The sequence below is a fragment of the Pongo pygmaeus genome, chromosome 2 (genome assembly GCF_028885625.2).
Source record: "Pongo pygmaeus isolate AG05252 chromosome 2, NHGRI_mPonPyg2-v2.0_pri, whole genome shotgun sequence".
In the NCBI taxonomy this organism is placed as follows: domain Eukaryota; kingdom Metazoa; phylum Chordata; class Mammalia; order Primates; family Hominidae; genus Pongo; species Pongo pygmaeus.
In genome coordinates, this window is record NC_085930.1 from 147,484,992 (window position 1) to 147,507,067 (window position 22,076).

The window sequence follows — 22,076 nt, forward strand, 5'->3', positions numbered from 1 at the left end:
GATACACCCCCATCAAGGAAAGGAACTATAATGCCCCACTCTTTAAGTGTGAGCTGCACATAGTGCCTTCCTTCCAAAAAGTATAATATGAAAAGGAGAGGGAAAAAGTAACTTTATAGCAGGGAAACCTAACAAACTACCTCAGCCAGCTGATCAAGGACAACATCAAAAACGATAATTCATTTTTTAGTATATACTTTTGATATCATGTCAGAAAAATGGCACTTTACTTCCGTGGTCTTCCTCGCAAAAACCCGTAATTCCAGTCTCATCATTAAAAAAAAAAAAAATCAGAAAAATTCAATTGAAAGACATTATGCAAAATAACTGACCAGTATTCCTCAGAACTGTCATGGTCATCAAAAAGAAGAAATGTTGGGCTGGGCACGGTGGCTCACGCCTGTAATCCCAGCACTTTGGGAGGCCGAGGTGGATGGATCACGAGGTCAGGCGTTTGACACCAGCCTGGTCAACGTAGCGAAATTCTCTTGGAGACCATCCTGGCTAACACCGTGAAACCCCATCTCTACTAAAAACACAAAAAAAATTAGCTGGGCGTGGTGGCAGGCGGCTGTAGTCCCAGCTACTCGGGAGGCTGAGGCAGGAGAATGGCGTGAACCCGAGAAGCAGAGCTTGCGGTGAGCCGAGATCGCGCCACTGCACTCCAGCCTAGGCGACAGAGCGAGACTCCGTCTCAAAAAATAAATAAATAAATAAATGTCGGCCGGGCGCGGTGGCTCACGCCTATAATCCCAGCACTCTGGGAGGCCGAGATGGGCAGATCACAAGGTCAGGCGTTTGACACCTGCCTGATCAACATAGCAAAATTCTGTTCCTACTAAAAATACAAAAACAAGCTGGGCATGGTGGTGCATGCCTGTAATCCCAGTTACTCAGGAGGCTGAGGCAGGAGAATCGCTTGAACCCGGGAGGCGAGGGTTGCAGTAAGCAGAGGTTGCAGTGAGCCGAGATTACGCCACTACACTCAAGCCTGGGTGACAGAGCAAGACTCTGCCCAAAAAAAAAACAAAAACTCTAAGAAACTGTCATGGCACCACTAAGGACAACTAAAAAATATTATTGTGGGAAAAAAATACATAACTGGTAAAACTGGAATATAAACTATATATTAGGTAACAATACTGTACCAATGTTAAGTTTTCTAAATGTGGTAACTATACTATTGATATGCAAAAAAATTTCCTTTTTTTTTTTTTTTGGCAGAGTCTCACTTTGAGATTACAGGCGCCCGTGACCACGCCTGGCTAATTTTTGTATCTTTAGTAGAGACAGGGTTTCACTGTGTTAGCCAGGATGGTCTTGATCTCCTGACCTCGTGATCCGCCCACCTCGGCCTCCCAAAGTGCTGGGATTACAGGCGTGAGCCACTGCGCCCGGCCCTGATATGCAAGAAAATTTCTACAGATAAACATAACAATTTAAGATAGATCTTCAGAGAATTATGCTGACTGAAAAAAAAAACAGGCTAGGCATGGTGGCTCACACCTGTAATCCCAGCACTTTGGGAGGCCAAGGCAGGAAGATCACTGGAGCCCAGGAATTTAAGACCAGCCTGGGCACCGTGGCAAAACCTTGTCTCTATAAAAATTTTAAAAAATTAGCTGGGTGTAGTGGCACATGCCTGTAATTCTCAGCTACTTGGGAAGCTGAGGCCAGAGGATTGCTTGAGCTCAAGAGTTTGAGGCTGCAGTGAGTTATGATTGTACCGCTACACTAAAGCCTGGGCAACAGGGCAGGACCGTATCTCTAAAAAAAGAAAAAAGCCAAGCTCCTAGATGATTTCATTTATATAACATTCTCGAAACGACAAAATCATAAAAAACAGATTAGTGGTTGCCAGAGGTTAGAAAGGGTGGGAGGGAGGTGACTGGGGCTATAAAAAGGTAGAATGAGAGTTTTTTGTTTTTTTTTTTTTGAGACAGAGTCTCGCTGTCACCCAGGCTGGAGTGCAAGTGGTGCAATCTTGGCTCACTGCAACCTCCGCCCCCTGGGTTCAAGTGATTCTCCTGCCTCAGTCTCCCAAGTAGCTGGGACTACAGGCACGCGCCACCACTCCTGGCTAATTTTTGTATTTTTAGTAGAGATTGGGTTTCCCCATATTGGTCAAGCTGGTCTTGAACTCCTGATCTCATGATCTGCCCGCCCCAGCCTTCCAAAGTGTTGGGATTACAGGCATGAGCCACCATGCCTGGCCTTTTTTTTTTTTTTTTTTTTTTGAGACAAAGTCTCACTCTGTCACCCAGCCTGGAGTACAATGGTGTGATCTCGGCTGACTGCAAGCGCCGACTCCCAGGTTCAGGCGATTCTCCTGCCTCAGCCTCCTAAGTAGCTGAGATTATAGTCATGCGCCACCACGCTCAGCTAATTTTTTGTATTTTTAGAAGAGACGGGGTTTCACCATGTTGGCCGGGCTAGTCTCGAACTCCTTACATCAGGTGATCCCCCCACTTCAGCCTCCCAAAGTGCTGGGATTACAAGTGTGAGCCACCACGCCCAGCCAGAATGAGAGACTCTTGTCATGGAACTATTGTGACTTTACGGTGGTGGTGGTCACTCAAATCTATATATGTAATAAAACTGAATGACCTAAATACACACTGAAATAAGTGAATGTAAAACTGGTGAAATGTGAGTAAGATATATGAACTATAGCCAAGTCAATTTCGTGGCTGTGGTATCTTTCCATAGTTATGTAAGATGTTACCATTGGAGTATTATGGGTAAAGGATAATGGATTCCTCTGTATTATTTTTCACAACTGCATGTGAATCTACAACTATCTCAAAATAAGAAAAAAAAATTTTTTTGGTGGTGTCTAGAACTGAACATCATTCCTTTTTAGGAGGGGCTACAATTCTACCAATGCTATTTAGGACCACATCAGCTTTTCTGTCAAGAGAATCCCTCTGCTCTACCCCAGCATTTCGTACTCACAGACTATGGTTCAGCCAGAGAGTTAAGACACACTTAAGTGATACAGTTCCCAAAGATCTAAAAAACCTCAGAGTCAAAGCTAAAAAACTTAGCTTGTCCAAGCTAAATGTTTCTAAGGCCAAAGTCTTTCTTCAGTTTAATTCACACATGATTAAGGGCCTACTCTATTTTTTTTTTTTTTTTTTTTGAGACAGAGTCTTGCTCTGTCGCCCAGGCTGGAGTGCAGTGGAACCATCTCTCTGCCTCCCGGGTTCACGCCATTCTCCTGCCTCAGCCTCCCGAGTAGCTGGGACTACAGGCGCCCACCACCACACCCAGCTAATTTTTTGTATTTTTAGTAGAGACAGGATTTCATCATGTTAGCCAGGACGGTCTCGATCTCCTGACCTTGTGATCTGCCCGCCTCGGCCTCTCAAAATGCTGGGATTACAGGTGTGAGCCACCACACCTGGCCGATTAAGGGCCTACTCTATACCAGGCATTATGTCAAGTATTTTAGTGGTGGTGATGGCAGAAATTAAATTATACAAGACATTACAAGAGATGATTCCTCACCCTCAGGTGGGGTAAACAATTAGATATGAGCATTCCAAAGAAATGGGGTAAAAGCTAACAAAGGCGTAAGATACACAAGTGGGGCCCTTACCACAACCTAAATGGTTTGGAGGAGGAATACACCTGAGCTGAAAAAGGCTGAATTAAGAGCCAAGTTGGGGATAGGGAAAGGAGCAGAAAGCTTTCTCAATGTGGATACTATACTAACAGCTCTACATGAATCAACACATGATGAGATGATGAGGTATAATCCCATTTCTCCCATTTTTAAGAGGACATGGAGGGACAGAAAGAAAAGACAACTTGCCCAAGATCACATGACTAATAACTATAAACTCAAACAGTCTGGTTCCAAGACAGTCACAGAAAGATTGAGTTGGGTGGGTGCAGTGGCTCATGTCTGTAATCCCAGAGCTTTGGGAGGCCAAGGCGGGAGGATCACTTGAAATCAGGAGTTCGAGACCACCCTGACCAAAATGGTGAAACCATGACTCTACTGAAAATACAAAAATTAGCCAGGTGTGGTGGTGGGTGCCTATAATCCCAGCTACTAGGGAGGTTGAAGCAGGAGAATCACTTGAAGCCAGGAGGTGGAGGTTGCACTGAGCTGAGGTCATACTACTGCACTCCAGCCTAGGTGACAGAGTGAGACCATCTCAAAAAAAAAAAAAAAAAAATTGAGTCTTGGGTTTCAGTATCAGCCTTGGGAAGACCAGGGCTATTTCACTCCTATTCTTTATTCCTCTCTCCTTAAATATCTCTTCCCTTTACTTTCTCTAGCTCTCTCTAGATTTCCCCAACCCTCCACCTCCACCTTCCTTCCTCCACTCAACTGTTATCATTTGTCTCTGTCTCCACATATATGTTCCAAAGGTTGATCTCAAATTTGGCCATATTAAACTAGTCAAAACCACCTAGGCATGGCTCACACCTGTAATCCCAGCACTTTGGGAGGCCAAGGCGGGCAGATCACTTGAGCTCAGGAATTCTAGACCAGCCTGGGCAACATGGCAAAACCCCATCTCTACAAAAAATACAAAAATTTGGCCAGGCACGGTGGCTCACGCCTGTAATCCCAGCACTATGAGAGGCCGAGGCAGGCGGATCATGAGGTCAGGAGATCGAGACCATCCTGGCTAACACAGTGAAACCCTGTCTCTACTAAAAATACAAAAAGAAATTAGCCGGGCGTGGTGGCAGGCGCCTACAGTCCCAGCTACTCACGAGGCTGAGGCAGGAGAATGGCATGAACCCAGGAGGCAGAGCTTGCAGTGAGCCGAGATCGCGCCACTGCACTCCAGCCTGGGCAACAGAGCGAGACTCCGTCTCAAAAAAACAAAAACAAAAACAAAAAAATACAAAAACTAGTCTGGTATGGTGGTGTATTCCTGCAGTCCCAGCTACTCTGGAGGCTCAGGTGGGAGGATGCCTTGAGCTCAGGAGGCAGAGGTTGCAGTGAGCCAAGATCGTGCCACTGCACTCCAGCCTGGGTGACAGAGCCACATCCTGTCTCAAAAAAAAAAAAAAAAAAAACTAGTCAAAAACATAACAAAAGATTACAAATTCTTAATGCCTGGTGTTACAAAAGAAAAAAAAAAAGAAGAAGAAAAAGAATTAAAAAAAGATTAGAAACAATTTAAACATCCATCCATATATAAACACAGAAAAAATGTTACATTGACACAATACAAAGCAGTCCTGAAAAAAGAATAAAGCAGTTCTACACCTACAGATACATGGCATCAAATATATTAAGTGATAAGAGAAGACATAGAATAATGATCATGCTATGCTGCCATTTGTGAGAGTAGGAGTTTACATGTATATATTCATAAGTTATTCATAAATGCACAGGTTATCTCTAGAACAACATACAGTAGTACACAGTATACAGGAGGATGTGTGCAGGTTACATGCAAATACTACACCATTTTATCTAAGAGACTTGAGCACCCATGGATTTTGACATCCACAGGGAATCCTGAAACCAATCCTTCACAGATACCGAGGGATAAACTGCATTCAAATAAATAATTATGCACTTAGCCTGGTGCCTGCACAAAGAAATCCTCAACACATGGCAGCAACTGCTCCTCTTTTTAGGTATTTTTCACTCACACACACACACTCAGTGGTAATCTTTTTACATATTTGAATAAGGTAGTTAAAAACCACAAGGTGGGTTGGGTGCAATGGCTCATGCCTGTAATCCCAGCACTTTGGGAGACCGAGGCAGGTGGATCACTTGAGCTCAGTAGCTTGAGACCAGCCTGGGCAACGTGGCGAAACCTCTATCTCTACAAAAAATACAAATATTAGCCAGGCATAGTGGCGCATGCCTGTGGTACCAGCTATATGGGAGGCTGAGGTGGGAGGATTGTTTGAGCCCAGGAGGTTGAAGCTGTAGTGAGCCGGGCAACAGAGTGAAACAATGTCTCTAAAAAGTAAATAAATTAAAATAAAATAAAAACCAGCCAGGCGTGGTGGCTCACGCCTATTATTCCAGCACTTTGGGAGACCAAGGTGGGTGGATCACTTGAGGTCAGGAGTTCGAGACCAGCCTGGCCAACATGGTGAAACCCCATCTCTACTAAAAATACAAAAATTAACCGGGCATGGTGGCAAGCGCCTGTAATCCCAGCTACTCGGGAGGCTGAGGCAGGAGAATCACTTGAACCCAGGAGGCCAGAGATTGCAGTGAGCCAAGATCACGCCATTGTACTCTAGCCTGGGGACAAGAGACTTTGTCTCAAAATAAATAAATAAGTATAAATTAAAAAAATAAAAAATAGAAACCACAAGGTGACAGTTTCACTGGAGATTGTCAGTTAATTGCTAGTAACAATGAGCCTACCCTCACTGTGAGGCACCAAATGGTATCAAGAATCCTGAGAGTTTATTCACCTCATTTGGGTGAGCAGATGATGTACCATAATAGGACCAATCCATGGCTAATATTACAGAGAATTAAGTACACAAAAAATCATTCTGAAAAAGATCTAAACCTTAGAGGTCCTATTTATTTCCCTATTTTCAGCACAACTTAAAAGTATAGTAATTGGCTGGGCGCCGTCGCTCACGCCTGTAATCCCAGCACTTTGGGAGGCCGAGGTGGGCGGATCACAAGGTCAGGAGATCGAGACCATCCTGGCTAACACAGTGAAACCCCGTCTCTACTAAAAATACAAAAAATTAGCCGGGCGAGGTGGCGGGCGCCTGTAGTCCCAGCTACTCGGGAGGCTGAGGCAGAAGAATGGCGTGAACCCCAGGGGGCGGAGCCTGCAGTGAGCCGAGATCGCGCCACTGCACTCCAGCCTGGGCGACAGCGAGACTCCGTCTCAAAAAAAAAAAAAAAAAATTAGCCGGGCCTGGTGGCACATGCCTGTAATCCCAGCTACTCGGGAGGCTGAGGCAGGAGGATCACTGCAACCCAGGAGGCAGAGGTTGCGGTGAGCTGAGATCACGCCATTGCACTCCAGCCTGGGCAACAAGAGTGAAACTCCATCTCAAAAAAAAAGTAGAATAATTAAAATATGCTGGTAGAGAAGAGCATTAATTAATCCTTGCAGGCACCCCTAAAACTACTGAGCCAAAATACACAACCAGGTAAAGAGTCAATGCACCAACATAAAATGTAGATGCTAGTAGGCTGATGGCCCAATTCAAACCTTGATGCTAGGGGAACTCACAAGTAAAACTCAATACTTTATATAAATAAAGCACTGGGCCAGAATGTATAGGAAGTAAAAGGTATATGATCTAGAAGGGGAGACAGGTACACCAACACAAAAAACTATTAGCTAGGCACCGTGGCTTGTGCCTCCCGAGTCACCAGAGGCTGAAGTGGGAGGATCAAGTACTTGAGCCCTGGAGTTTGAGGCTGCAGTGAGCTATGACTGCACCACTGCACTCCAGCCTTGGCGACAGAATGAGATCCCATCTCTAAAAAGGAAAACAAAAGCTATTAAATAACTGAGCTTAAGTCAAGATGGGGCTGGGCGTGGTAGTACATGCCTGTAGTCCCAGCTACTCAGGAGGCTGAGGTGGGAGCTATCTATAGCTTGAGCCTAGGAGTTCAAGTCCAGCCTGAGTAACATAGTAAGACCCTGTCTCTATTTAAAATAATAGTCAAGATGGAAACTCATATTTAGTGATTCAGTTTGACCAGAGAATAAAATCGTGGAGGTCCTGACTTCATGACTCCCTATTATTCACTGCCTCCAGCCTGCACACAGCCATGCAGCCATCTCCATCCTGGAATTCTCTCTCTCAAAACCCAATATGCTCCTAAATGTCTAAAATCTAACTCCTCTGCCTGGCAGTCAGGCAGAAACAAAGAACTGTGTCACCAAGTTCTGGCTCTAGCTCATTTATTCACTGTGTGACCTTGGGAAAGTTCCCTTAACTTCCTTTTTCTTATTTGCAAAACAAGATGGTTTAACTATATACTATTTAATGTCCATTTCAGCTATAAATTCCACTTGGCCAAGCAACTCTACAGCTCACAATGCCTCAGCTTTTGTTCCAGTCAAACAACTCTCCAAGATCCTTCCCACAGCCTACAAGGTGCTGCATGGACTCTACCTCTCTTTTTGGCTCATCTTACACCCTTATCCTACACACCTCTCGACCTCACTCTCTCCTTTCAGGCTAGAATGGCCTCCTTTTAGTTCCTCCGAAATGCCAGGCTCCCTCCTGCTAAAGAGCCTTCCCATGTGCTGGACTCAATGCTTCCTTTTTTAAAATAATAAATATTTCATAACATCCCTTTACCATTGGAAACAAAATGTATATATAATACAAACTAAGCAAAACTTTAGTTACATATATATATATGTTATATAGAGTCTTAACTGTAATATAAAGAGAAATAAAAGGAATATAACTTAGTACAAAATTATATATATGCTAATAGTAAATGCTGTGGTACGACTACATTCTAAGTCATAAAAAGGTAGTCAAAGCTTGAACCTAAACTTAAAATTACTGAATATCACAGCTACAAAGGCAGACTGATGTGCACATATTGTCTTGGTGATTAAACATCACTACTGGGCCAGGCGCAGTGGCTCACGCCTGTAATCCCAGCACTTTGGGAGGCCAAGGTGGGTGGATCACAAGGTCTGGAGATCGAGACCATCCTGGCTAACATGGTAAAAACCCGTCTCTACTAAAAATACAAAAATTAGCCAGGCGTGGTGGCACGTGCCTACGGTCCCAGCTACTCAGGAGGCTGAGGCAGAAGAATCACTTGAACCCTGGAGGCGGAGGTGGCAGTGAGCCGAGATTGCGCCATTGTCCTCCAGCCTGGGCGACAGAGTAAGATTCCATCTCCAAAAAAAAAAAAAATCACTACCAACATATGCCACTGGTGACATAAATTTTAAATTTTAGAAAGATAACTCTTGGTAAGGTTCTGAATAAACTAAAGCATAATATCCTCTAGATTTCCAAAGAAGGTGAATTCTGGGAAAACTGAATATTAAAACCATGCCATTTTTATATTTTGTTTATGTGTAAAATGAAGTTAGGATTTAGGCAATGGTTTCAACCTGGGCTATACATTAGAATAAGAAGGAAATTTTTAAACAATACTGATGCCGAGGTATCATCTCAAAGATTTTTATGTAATTCGTATGAGGTACAGCCTCATCATCTTTTAAAAACTTCCTAAGTAGGCCAGGCATGGTGTGGCTCACACCTGTAATCCCAACACTTTAGGAGGCCAAGGCGGGCAGATCACTTGAGGCCAGGAGTTTGAGACCAACCTGGAAAACATGGCGAAACCCCATTTTCACTAAAAATACAAAAATTAGCTGGGCATGGTCACAAGTGTCTGTAGTCTCGGGCTACCTGGGTGGCTGAGGCAGGAGAATCGCTTGAACCTGAGGCAGAAGCTGCAGTAAGCTGAGATTGTGCCACTGCACTCCAGCCTGAGCAACAGAGCGAGACTCTGTCTCAATCAATCAATCAATCAATCAATCAATAAAGCCTTCTCAAGTGATTTTGATGTGCAGCCAGAGTTGAGATCCACTGTTACGGACTAAAACAAATAGGTTTTCACCTATGTGAAGTGAAAATTGATGATCTTACAGGACAAAAAACAAATCTTTGCTTTGCAAGACTGTTGCACACTTTATATTACTAAGGCTAACATGACTGGCCTTTGCACACTAAATACTAATACATCCCCCAATAATTGTACAAGCTAAAATTGCCCCCTGCTCTCATTCCTGAAACAGTCCCTAAACATCAGTCCCAACCCCAGATGAGAAACACTGACCTACATAATTCACCTTTCACATCTCAATTCAAACATCACCTCAGAATTTCCTGTTACAATATTATTACATTACTCATTAATAGGAATAAATGTAATAACAATGATAGTATTCCCCACATATTGTAACCACACCTTTGTGGTTTTTTAACCTAACTCATTTATGTGGTAAAATGATTCCACTTCAGTACATAAACACTTTCTTCATTCTGTTTGTGTTTGTTTATTTTGAGATGGAGTCTTGCTCTGTTGCCCAGGCTGGAGTGCAGTGGTACAATTTCAGCTCACTGCAACCACTGCCTCCGGGGCTTAAGCAATTCTCCTGCCTCAGCCTCCCAAGTAGTTCAGATTACAGGTGTGCACCACCACACCTGGCTAATTTTTGTACTTTTATTAGAGATGGGGTTTCACCATGTTGGCCAGGCTAGTCTACAACTACTGACTTCAGATGATCCACCCAGCTCGGCCTCTCAGAATGCTGGGATTATAGGCATGAGCCACCATGCCTGGCCCACTTTCTTCATTCTGTTAAATGGCTACAGAGCATTCAATCATAGGAATGTCCTGTTTTTTTTAAAGTAATTCCCCTAGTGAAAAACATTTAAGTTACTTCAGGAATTTTGCCATTATAAACAATAATGCAACAAATAGCCTTCACCATACATCATTTTCCACACATGTGAGTATACCAATAGGATAATGCCTACAAAAAGAATTAATGGGGGCTGGGCGCTGTGGCTCACGCCTGTAATCCCAGCACTTTGGGAGGCTGAGGCGGGCAGATCACGAGGTGAGGAAATCGAGACCATCTTGGCCAACATGGTGAAACCCCGTCTCTACTAAAAATACAAAAATTAGCTGGGTGTGGTGGTGCTTGCCTGTAATCCCAGCTACTCAGAAGGCTGAGGCAGGAGATCCCTTGAACCCGGGAGTCGGAGGTTGCAGTGAGCCGAGATTGTGCCACTGCACTCCAGCTTGGCGACAGAACGAGACTCCGTCTCAAAAAAAAACAAAAAACAAAAAAAACAAATTAATGCTCAGGGCTGAGCAGGGTGGCTCACGCCTGTAATCCCAGCACTTTGGGAGGCTGCGGCGGGTGGCTCACCTGAGGTCAGGAGCCACTGGACCATCATGTACAAATTACAGAGATATTAGACAATACTTGTGAGCAAATTGAAGACCTAAAACCCAGAAGCTCCTCAGTTAGAAAAAATATTAATAGCCTGGGCATGGCGGCTCATGTCTTGTAATCCCAGCACTCTGGGAGGCCGAGGTGGGTGGATCACCTGGGGTTAGGAGGTCAAGACCAGCCAGACCAACATGGTGAAACCCCACCTCTACTAAAAACACAAAAATTAGCTGGGAGTGGTGGCAGGCACCTGTAATTCCAGCTACTTGGGAGGCTGACGCAGAAGAATCGCTTGAACCTGGGAGGCAGAGGTTGCAGTGAGCCGAGATGGTGTCACTGCACTCCAGCTTGGGCAACAGAGTGAGACTTCGTTTCAGAAAATAAAAATAAAAATAAAAAAAGGAAAAATATTAATAATGGAATGGTGGGTGAATGTGCACATCGAGTTAAGACAGCTTGGCCGGGTGCTTTGGTTCACACCTGTAATCCCAGCACTTTGGGAGGCTGAGGCTGGCAGATCACTCAAGCCCAGAAGTTTGAGACTAGCCTGAGCAGCATGGCAAAATCTTTCTCCATGAAAAATACAACAAGTAGCCAGATGTGGTAGCACACACTTATAATCCCAGATACTGGGGAGGCTTGCTTGAGCTCAGGAGGTCTACACAGCAGAGAGCCAAGATGGTTCCACTGCACTCCAGCCTGGGTGACAGAGCAAGACCCTGTCTCCAGAAAAAAAAAAAAAGAATTCCAGTTGGCTATCCCCAGGAACTCTCGCTCAAAATTTAAGGGGAATGATAACTAGTTCATAAATATGGAACTTGACTTTTGAAAATATATAACTAGGCCGGGTACGGTGGCTCACGCCTATAATCCCAGCACTTTGGGAGGCCGAGGCAGGCAGATCACAAGGTCAGGAAGGGCAGATCATGAGGTCAGGAGTTCGAGACCAGCCTGGCCAATATGGTGAAACCCTGTCTCTACTAAAAAATACAAAAATTAGCTGGGCATGGTGGCACACACCTGTAGTTCCAGCTTCTCGGGAGGCTGAGGCAGGAGAATAGCTGGAACCCGGGAGGCAGAGGTTGCAGTGAGCCAAGTTCACGCCACTGTACTCCAGCCTGGGTGACAGAGTGAGACCCCATCTCAAAAATAAAAGAAAAAGAAAATATATAACTGCAGCCAGGTACAGTGGCTCAACACTTTGGGAGGCTGAGGTGGGTGGATCACCTGAGGTCAGGAGTTCGAGACCAGCCTGGCCAACACGGTGAAACCCCATCTCTACTACAAATACAAAAATCAGCCAGGTGTGTGGCATGCGCCTGTAATCCCAGCTACTTGGGAGGCTGAGGCAGGAGAATCGGCTTGAACCCAGGAGGCGGAGGCGGCAGTGAGCCGAGATCACGCCACTGTAATTGCAGTGATATTTATCACTGCAGAAAAACGTTTTAGTTAACAAACTACATTTTTTTTCAGATAACACAATGGCAGCAATTTGTAATGGTTTATGAAGCTACAAGAAAACACTGACTTTAATAGAATCTAAATACAACACCTGCCTGTGGTCCCAGCTACTCTGGAGGCTGAGGTGGGGGGACGCTTGAGCCCAGGAGTTACAGGCCAGCTGGGCAACACAGTAAGTCCCCATCCCTAAAAAAAATAAATAAATACAAGGCCTATACTAAATCAAGAATAAACAATTTTAAGTGATCATATTTCAACTATTTAATGAAATATGAATAGTTATTGTGTAACTATGAACACATAACTTGTCAGACGTAGTAGTAGACTGGCTACAGAAAAAAAAAAAAAGCAACGGTCGGGCAAGGTGGCTCACACCTGAAATCCCAGCACTTTGGGAGGCCAAGGTGGGCAGATCACGAGGTCAGGAGAGCGAGACCATCCTGGGCAACATGGCGAAACCCCGTCTCTACTAAAAATACAAAAATTAGCTGGGCGTGGTGGCACATGCCTGTGGCACATGCCAGCTACTCGGAAGGCTGAGGCAGGAGAATCACTTGAACCAGGGAGTCAGAGGTTGCAGTGAGCCAAGATGGCGCCACTGCACTCCAGCCTGGCGACACAGCAAGGCTCCATCTCAAAAAATAATAATGAAAAAATTTATAAAAAATAAAAAAACTATCAGTAGGCTAACTTATTAAACAGTAAAGGAAAACTTCAAATTGGGTTATAATTCTGATCATCTGAAATACTGATTACTTAAATCACAAAAGCTCATTCATTTAAGCAAGTAAAGTACAAACGTATCAAAATGGAGTTTGACCTCTTGTTGACAGTTACCAATGACTCAGCAGGTAAGGAATTCATGGAATTCAGGCCTTCATGGTGTAGACAGCATTGTAGCTAAACCACCCAGTTAATACCAAATCATCTGCTGGTTGATTATCTAACTCCTTCTACCATCTTTTCTCAACTTCACAACTGCCATTACTTCTAAGTGGCAGGAGAAGAAGATAAATTTGAAATCAGTAAATATTATAAATTAGTTATTAGAAATACAAGAAAAAACTGTGATCAGGAATGTGGTTAAACTGTAGTTTAAAATAAAGCCTTTGGATTACCCATGGATTTAGTTTAATCCATATAATCCTCCCCCTGCAGGCATGGATAATCAGGATCGCATTTCCCTTGAGGGCAAATCAGCATTTGCCTGGTGGTCTCCTGAATGCCTGAAGCACCAGAAGACAAACTACAGGACCAGGGATGCTGTCCTTGGGTTTGCACCAGGGAGAATTCTGAGCTGCAGACCTATCTCTAGCAATACTATAATATAGGAGATGACTGCTGAGATTCACATTCTTGATTCCAGCAGTAAGCTAGCTACTCCCAGTTAAAGGGTCAACCTCAGGTGATCTGCTAAATATCTGAGGAGCTATTAAAAGAAAATAAGGAGATATGGCCAGGCGCAGTGGCTCATTCCTGTAATCCCAACACTTTGGAAGGCCCAGGCAGGCGGACCCACCTGACGTTGGGAGTTTGAGACCAGGAGAATCACTTGAACCCGGGAGGCGGAGGTTGCAGTGAGCCAAGATCACGCCATTGCACTCCAGCCTGGGCAACAAGAGCGAAACTCCACCTCGGAAAAAAAAAAAAAAAAGAAATGAAGGAGATATACATTCTCGGGGAGAAGGGGGGTCACAAAAAGAAAGATCCTAGGCTGGGTGCCATGACTCACACCTGTAATCCCAGCTCTTTGGGAGGCCAAGGCAGGCAAATCACCTGAGCTCAGGAGTTTGAGACCAGCCTGGGCAACATAGTGAAACACTGCCTCTACAAAATACCAAAAAAAAAAAAAAAAGTTAGCTGGGCATAATGGTGCATGCCTGTACTCCCAGCTACTCGGGAGGCTGGAAGGATCACTTGAACCTGGGGAGGTCAAGGCTGCAGTGGGCCACGATTGCACCACTGCACTCCAATCTGGGTGACAGAGTGAGACCCTGTCAAAAAAAAGATTTGAGAAGGCAGCTACAGAGATGGGAAAGGACTCCTTCAAGTATGCCTGGGTCTTGGATGAACTGAAAGCTGAGCATGAACATGGTATCTATCACCATTGATATCTCCCTATGAAAATATGAGAACAGCAAGTATTACGTGACTATCACGGATGCTTCAGAAGACAGAGACTTTATCAATAACATGATTATAGGGACATCTCAGGCTGACTGTGCTGTTCTGATTGTTGCTGCTGGTGTTGGAGAATTTAAAGCTGGTATCTCCAAAAATGGGCAGACCTGTCAGCATGCCCTTCTGGCTTACACGCTGAGTGTGAAGCAACTAATTGGTGTTAACAAAATGGATTCCACTGAGCCACCCTACAGCCAATAGAGATACGAGGAAATCATTAAGGAAGTCAGCATTTACATTAAGAAAATTGGCTACAACCCCGACACAGTAGCATTTGTGCCAATTTCTGGTGGGAATAGTGACAACATGCTGAAGCCAAGTGATAACATGCCTTGGTTCATGGGATAGAAAGTCACCCGTCAAGATGGCAATGCCAGGGGAACCATGCTACTCGAAGCTCTGGACTGCATCCTACCACCAACTCATCCAACTGACAAACCCTTGCATCTGTCTCTCCAGGATGTCTACAAAACTGGTGATATTGGTACTGTGCCTATAGGCCAAGTGGAGATGGGTGTTCTCAAACCCGGAATGGTGGTCACCTTTGCTCCAGTCAATGTTACAACTGAAGCAGTCTGTTGAAATGCACCATGAAGCTTTGGGTGAAGCTCTTCCTGCAGACAATGTGGACTTCAATGTCAAGAATGTGTCTGTCAAAGATGTTCATCATGGCAACGTTGCTGGTGACAGCAAAAATGACCCACCAATGGAAGCAGCTGGCTTCATTGCTCAAGTGATTATCCTGAACCATTCAGGCCAAATCAGTGCTGGCTATGCCACTGTACTGGATTGTCACACAGCTCACATTGCTTGCAAGTTTGCTGACCTGAAGGAAAAAGACTGATCACCATTCTAGTAAGAAGCTGGAAGATGGCCCTAAATTCTTGAAGTCTGGTGGTGCTGCCATAGTTGATATGGTTCCTGACAAGCCGATGTATGTTGAGAGCTTCTAGGACTATCCTCCTCTGGGTCATTTTGCTGCTCAGGATATGAAACAGAGTTGCCGTGGGTGTCATCAAAGCAGTGGACAAGAAGGCTGCTGGAGCTGGCAAGGTCACCAATTCTGCCCAGAAAGCTCAGAAGGCTAAATGAATATTATCCCTAATACCTGCCACCCAAGTCTTAATCAGTGGTGGAAGAACAGCCTCAGAAATGTTTGTTTCAATCGGCCATTTAGGTTTAATAGTAAATGACTGGTTAATGATAATAATGCACTGTAAACCCCTCAGAAGAAAAGGAGAATGTGTTATGGACCACTTGGGTTTGTTTTTTTTTTTTTTTTGGCATGTGGCAGTTTTAAATTATTAACGTTTAAAATCAGTAGTTTTTAATGGAAACAACTGGACCAAAAATCGGTCACAGAATTTTGAGACCCATCAAAACAAAGTTTAATGAGAAAAAAAAAAAGATATGGTAACTCTAAACCAAATAGTTCAGAGCGTACATACACATACATTCTTACAACACATATACTCTGTCACACACTTGTGCAATGGGAGGGTCTCAGATTCAAAAACTAAGTTGTCTAATTAAACTAAAAATTCCTGGCCAGGCACAGTGGCTTACGCCTGTAATCCCAGCACTTTGGGAGGCCGAGGCAGGCGGATCACCTGAGGTCAGGAGTTCGAGACCAGTCTGACTAACATGGTAAAACCCCGTCTCTACTAAATATACAAAATTAGCTGGGCGTGGTGGTAGGCACCTGTAACCCCAGCTACTCAGGAGACTGAGGCAGGAGAATCGCTTGAACCCAGCAAGCAGAGGTTGCAATGAACCGAGATTGCACCATTGCACTCCAGCCTGGGCAACAAGAGCAAAACTCAGTCAATAAATAAATAAATAAATAAATATTCCTGATCTCTAAAAATACTAAATACGATTGAATACAGGATCAAACTATCACATCCTAAAACCAATCCCCTTCAGTCAAGACCAAAATTCAAAGCCTCAAAAAAACAAAACAAGGTGGTTTTGTTCGGCTCCTTATTTTCAAAAAGACTAATGATCCAGGACACAGTGAACAAAATTCACACTTGTTTTTGTCATTAATTGCTTAATGTCTAAAGGCTTGGTCTTTTCAGGGGTAGAGCACCTTAATGAAGATTGAGAGAGTTAAGAATGCCCAATAGCAGGCTGGGTTCAGTGGCTCTAGCCTGTAATCAGAGCACTTTGGGAGGCCAAGGCAGGAGGATGGCTTGAGGCCAACAGCGTGAGACCCAGCCTGGGCAACATAGCACAAGCCTGTGTCTACCTAAGAAATTTTTTTTAGTTAGCCAGGCAGGCATGGTGGTAGATGCCTATAGTACTATTAATAACCACTTAGGAGGCCGGTGCAGGAGGATCACTTGAGCACAGCAGTTCGAGGTTACGGTGAGCTACGATTGTGCCCCTGCACTCCAGCCTGGGTGACAGAGCCAAACCTGGTCTCTTCAAAAACAAAACAAAAAGGCCGGGCCCGGGGGCTCACACCTGTAATCCCAGGACTTTGGGAGGCCGAGGCGGGCGGATCACAAGGTCAGGAGATCGAGACCATCCTGGCTAACACGGTGAAACCCCGTCTCTACTAAAAAAATACAAAAACAAATTAGCCGGGCGTGGTGAGGGCGCCTGTAATCCTAGCCACTCAGGACGCTGAAGCAGGAAAATGGCGTGAACCTGGGAGGCGGAGCTTGCAGTAAACTGAGATCGCGCCACTGCACTCCAACCTGGGTGACAGAGCGAGACTCGGTCTCAAAAAAAAACAAAACAAAACAAAACAAAAAAAGGTACCTGATAGAATAATAACTCTAGGGTCTCTGGTTACTGTCTAATTTGCCCAAATCTGGAACCAAAAAAAGGGGGAAGTGTGTTCAGGATATACATTGTACATTCAATCAAAAGATTTTAGAACTAATTTCATTCCTACATTTATTCATTCAACATTAATTAATTTTCTTTTTTTTTTTTTTGAGACGGAGTCTCGCTCTATCGCCCAGGCTGGAGTGCAGTGGCGCGATCTCGGCTCACTGCAAGCTCCGCCTCCCAGGTTGACGCCATTCTCTTGCCTCAGCCTCCCGAGTAGCTGGGACCACAGGCGCCCGCCACCACGCCCGGCTAATTTTTTGTATTTTTAGTAGAGACGGGGTTTCACCGTGTTAGCCAGGATGGTCTCAATCTCCTGACCTTCTGATCCGCCCGTCTCGGCCTCCCAAAATGCTGGGATTACAGACGTGAGCCACAGCGCCCGGCCCCATTAATTAAAATTTTCCAGGCATTGTTCTGGTTCCTGAAAATGCTCCAGGGAAGACAAGGTCCCTGCCATCATGGAGCTTATATTATATTGGAGGAAAACCATAAATAAATGAACAATAAAATAAGCAAGCTGGGAGTGGTGAAATGTGCCTAAAGCTACTGGGGAGGCTGAGGCAGGAGGATCACTTGAGACCAGGAGTTCAAGGCTGTAGTGCCCTATAATACTACCTGTGAATGGCCACTGAACTCCAGCTTGGGCAACATAAGGAGACCCCACCTCTAAAAAAATTTTTATCTTTTATTTTTTATTTTTTTTCCGAGACGGAGTTTCACTCTTGTTGCCCAGGCTGGAGTGCAATGGTGCACCTTGGCTCACTGCAACCTCCGCCTCCCAGGTTCAAGCGATTCTCCTGCTTCAGCATCCAGAATAGCTGGGATTATAGGAGCATGCCACCACATCAGGCTAATTTTTTTTTTTTTTTTTTGTATTTTTAGTAAAGATGGGGTTTTGCCATATTGGCCAGGCTGGTCTCGAACTCCTGACATCAGGTGATCTGCCCACCTCCACCTCAGCCTCCCAAAGTTCTGGGATTACAAGCATGAGCCTCCGTGTCCGGCCAAATTTTTTTATTTTATTTATTTATTTATTTTTTAGCACTCAAACAGATTATGACAGATAAAGGAAAATTTAATAAAAATAAATAAAGGCTGAGATGGGTGGATTGCTTCAGCCTAGGAATTCAAGACCCCTGAGCAACATAGCAAGATCCCATCTCTATTTTTAAAATAAAATAAAATAAAAATAAACAATAATTCGCTGACATGCAGATAAAGTTTGGATTTACTTCTTAGTGTAATGAGAATCCACTGAACAGGAGAATAAATAAAAATCACTCTGACTGCTATGTGAAAAATAGAGTAAGAACAGAGGCAAGGAGACCAGTTAGGGAGGTACTACCCAGGAAGAACTGGGGTAGTGGCAATAAAAATAAAATGAAAAACATATGTGGGATATACTTTGGAGGTAAAATTTAGAGTGTGCTCAAGGATTGGCTGTGCGTACAGTGAGGGAGGATGAGACAAAGGGATAAATTAAACATAACCACTAGATTTTACACTCAAACAGGATGGGGAGTGGGGCAGAGGGGTGCTACGACATGAAAACTGCTAGGGTTAGCCGAGCGTGGTGGCGTGCGCCTATAATCTCAGCGACTTGGGAGGCTAAGACAAGAGAATCGCTTGAACCCAGGAGGCGGAGGTTGCAGTGGGCCGAGATCGCACCACTGCACTCCAGCCTGAGTGACAGAGGAAGACTCCGTCTGGCTTGCGGGGACGGGGCGGGGAGCGGGGGTCGGGACGCAGCGGGAGGGCGGGGAGAAAAGAAAACTGCTGGCCAGGCTCGGTGGCTCCCGCCTGTAATCCCCAGCACTTTGGAAGGCCAAAGCGGTCAGATCACTTGAGCCCAGGAGTTCGACACCAGCCTGGCCAACATAGTGAAACCCCGTCTCCACTAAAAATACAAAAATTAGAGGGACATGGTGGTGGGTGCCTGTAATCCCAGCTACTCGGGAGGCTGAGGCAGGAGAATCGCTTGAAACCGGAAGGCGGAGGTTGCAGTGAGCCGAGATTGCGCCACTGCACTCCAGCCTGGGCAACAAGAGCAAAACTCCATCTCAAAAAAGAAAGAAAGAAAACTGCTAGGGAAGGAATAGGAACGGGAATTAAGAGCTCCATGCGAACCCACTACATTGAAAGACGCCTAAAAACAGACGAAATTAAGATGTCATGTAGGCAGGCAGAAGACTGAAGTTCAGGACTCGAGATAAAAATCTGAGAGGCAACAGCAGTTGACAACAATTTACTTATTTTTAGTTTCTCTACTAAAAATAAATAAACCACAGGACAGGACAACATGAGATCATTCAGAAAGAATACAGGTAGAGAAAGGAATAGGGACAGGCCGGAAGCCCTGGGGCATTAGAATGTTTTGAACTCAACAAGAGAAGGAAAAGTCAAAGAGAGTGAAGAGGAGGAAAGCCATAAAACTCGAGTATCCTAGAAGGTTCCTTTACATAATGTGATTTTCTAGTACACCACCACAACCACCCCCTGCCCACCACAGTCATCCAAATTCTATAAATAAAAAAACGGGGCCCAGGCGCGGTGGCTCACCCCTGTAATCCCAGCACTTTGGGACGACGAGGTGGGCGGATCACCTGAGGTTAGGAGTTCCAGACCAGTCTGGCCAATATGGTGAAACCCTGTCTCTACTAAAAATACAAAAAAATTAGCCAGGCGTGGTGGCGCACGCCTTGTAATCCCAGCTACTCGGGAGGCTGAGGCAGGATAATTCCTCGAACCCGGGAGGCGGAGGTTGCAGCGAGCCAAGATGGCGGGCGCCACCGCACTCCAGCCTGAACGGCAGAGCACGACTCTGTCTCAAAAAAACAAAACAAAACAAAAAATCAAAAGGAACAAGTCCAAGAGAATACACAAATAATAAAGCAGGGGCCGGGCACGGTGGATGACGCCTGCAATCCCAGCACTTTGGGAGGCCGAGACGGGAGGATCACGAGGTCAGGAGATCGAGACCATCCTGGTGAACACGGTGAAACCCTGTCTCTACTAAAAATACAAAAAAAAATTAGCCGGGCGTGGTGGCCGGCACCTGTAGTCCCAGCTACTCGGGAGGCTGAGGCAGGAGAATGGCGTGAACCCGGGAGGCGGAGCTTGCAGTAAGCCGAGATCGCGCCACTAAACTCTAGCCTGGGCGACAGAGCGAAACTCCGTCTCAAAATACTACTACTACTACTACTACTACTACTAATAAAGCAGGTACTCACTTTCCTCAGTTAAGTATTCTATTTATTTATTGGAGGCGAGGCGCGGTGGCTCACGCCTGTAATCCCAGCATTTTGGGAGGCCAAGGCGGGCGGATGACGAGGTCAGGAGATCAAGACCACCCTGACTAACATGGTGAAACCCCGTCTCTACTAAAAAAAAATACAAAAAATTGGCCGGGCGTGGTGGCGGGCGCCTGTGGTCCCAGCTACTGGGGAGGCTGAGGCAGGAGAATGGCGTGAACCCGGGAGGCGGAGCTTGCAGTGAGCCGAGGTCGCGCCACTGCACTCCAGCCTGGGCGACAGAATGAGACTCCGTCTCAAATAAATAAAATTAAATTAAATTAAAATAAAATAAAAAATAGTGCTGGGCGCAGTGGCTCATGCCTGTAATCCCAGCACTTTGGGAGGCCGAGGCGGCCGGATCACCTGAGGTCAGGAGTTCAAGACCAGCCTGGCCAACATGGAGAAACCCCTAAAAATACAAAAAATTAGCTGGGCGTGGTGGCGGGCGCCTGTAATCCCAGCTACTTGGGAGGCTGGGGCAGGAGAATTGCTTAAACCCGGGAGGCAGAGCTTGCAGTGAGCCGAGGTCACGCCACTGCACTCCAGCCTGGGCAACAAGAGCAAAAAAACTCAGTCTCTAAATAAATAAAAATAAAATAAAATAAATAAAAATAAATAAATAATTTATTTATTGGGGCCAGGCACAGTGGCTGACGCCTGTAATCCCAGCACTTTGGGAGGCCAAGGCGGGAGGATCACGAGGTCAAAAGATTGAGACTATCCTGGCCAACATGGTGAAACCCCATGTTTACTAAAAATACAAAAATTAGCGGGGCATGGTGGTGTGCACCTATATAGTCCCAGCTAATTTGGAGGCTGAGGCAGGAGAATCGCTTGAACCCGGGAGGTCACAGTGAGCGGAGATCGTGCCATTGCACTCCAGCCTGGCGACAGAGTGAGACTCCATTTCAAAACAAACAAATAAAACAGAGGCCCATAAGACTGGGTAACATCCCCATAGCCCCAGCTGTTTTTACCCAGGTTGAGGCCTAAAACCAAGAGGTGACTTCTGACTCCCAGCCTTTTCACAGTGGCTAGCAGTAGTTCTACTGTTGAGTTCAACAGTCTAAGCTAGACAACTGGGAAAACCTCAAGAAAGAACATAATTTAGACTACAGTGTTCATTTTTCACTTTTTTCCATATAGTTGGCTGACATTCACAAAGCAAGTTGAAGCAAAAGCCTTTATGGGTGAGTCTCTAAGAACACCAAGAAAGATAGGCAAGAGGTGCAAAATGACAAATCAAAACCCAACTTGATTTTCAACACTTCTAAAAAACACTCCGAAGGTGGTGGACTCAGGGTGTGAATCAGGGGTGTAAATTAGATTTTTGTTTCTTAAGTCATTTTGGCTTTAGTGAATACAATTCCAGTTTAAA

At 45.0% G+C, this 22,076-nt stretch overlaps 1 protein-coding gene and 1 pseudogene across 8 annotated transcripts in view; one reads left to right on the forward strand and one right to left on the reverse strand.

Annotated features, from left to right (window-relative positions):
- Positions 1–22,076, reverse strand: part of PIK3CB (phosphatidylinositol-4,5-bisphosphate 3-kinase catalytic subunit beta) — a 184,203-nt gene that overhangs the window by 159,596 nt on the left and 2,531 nt on the right. The gene's annotated exons all lie outside the window — the stretch shown is intronic.
- On the forward strand, positions 14,390–15,720 carry LOC129033452 (elongation factor 1-alpha 1-like; annotated as a pseudogene).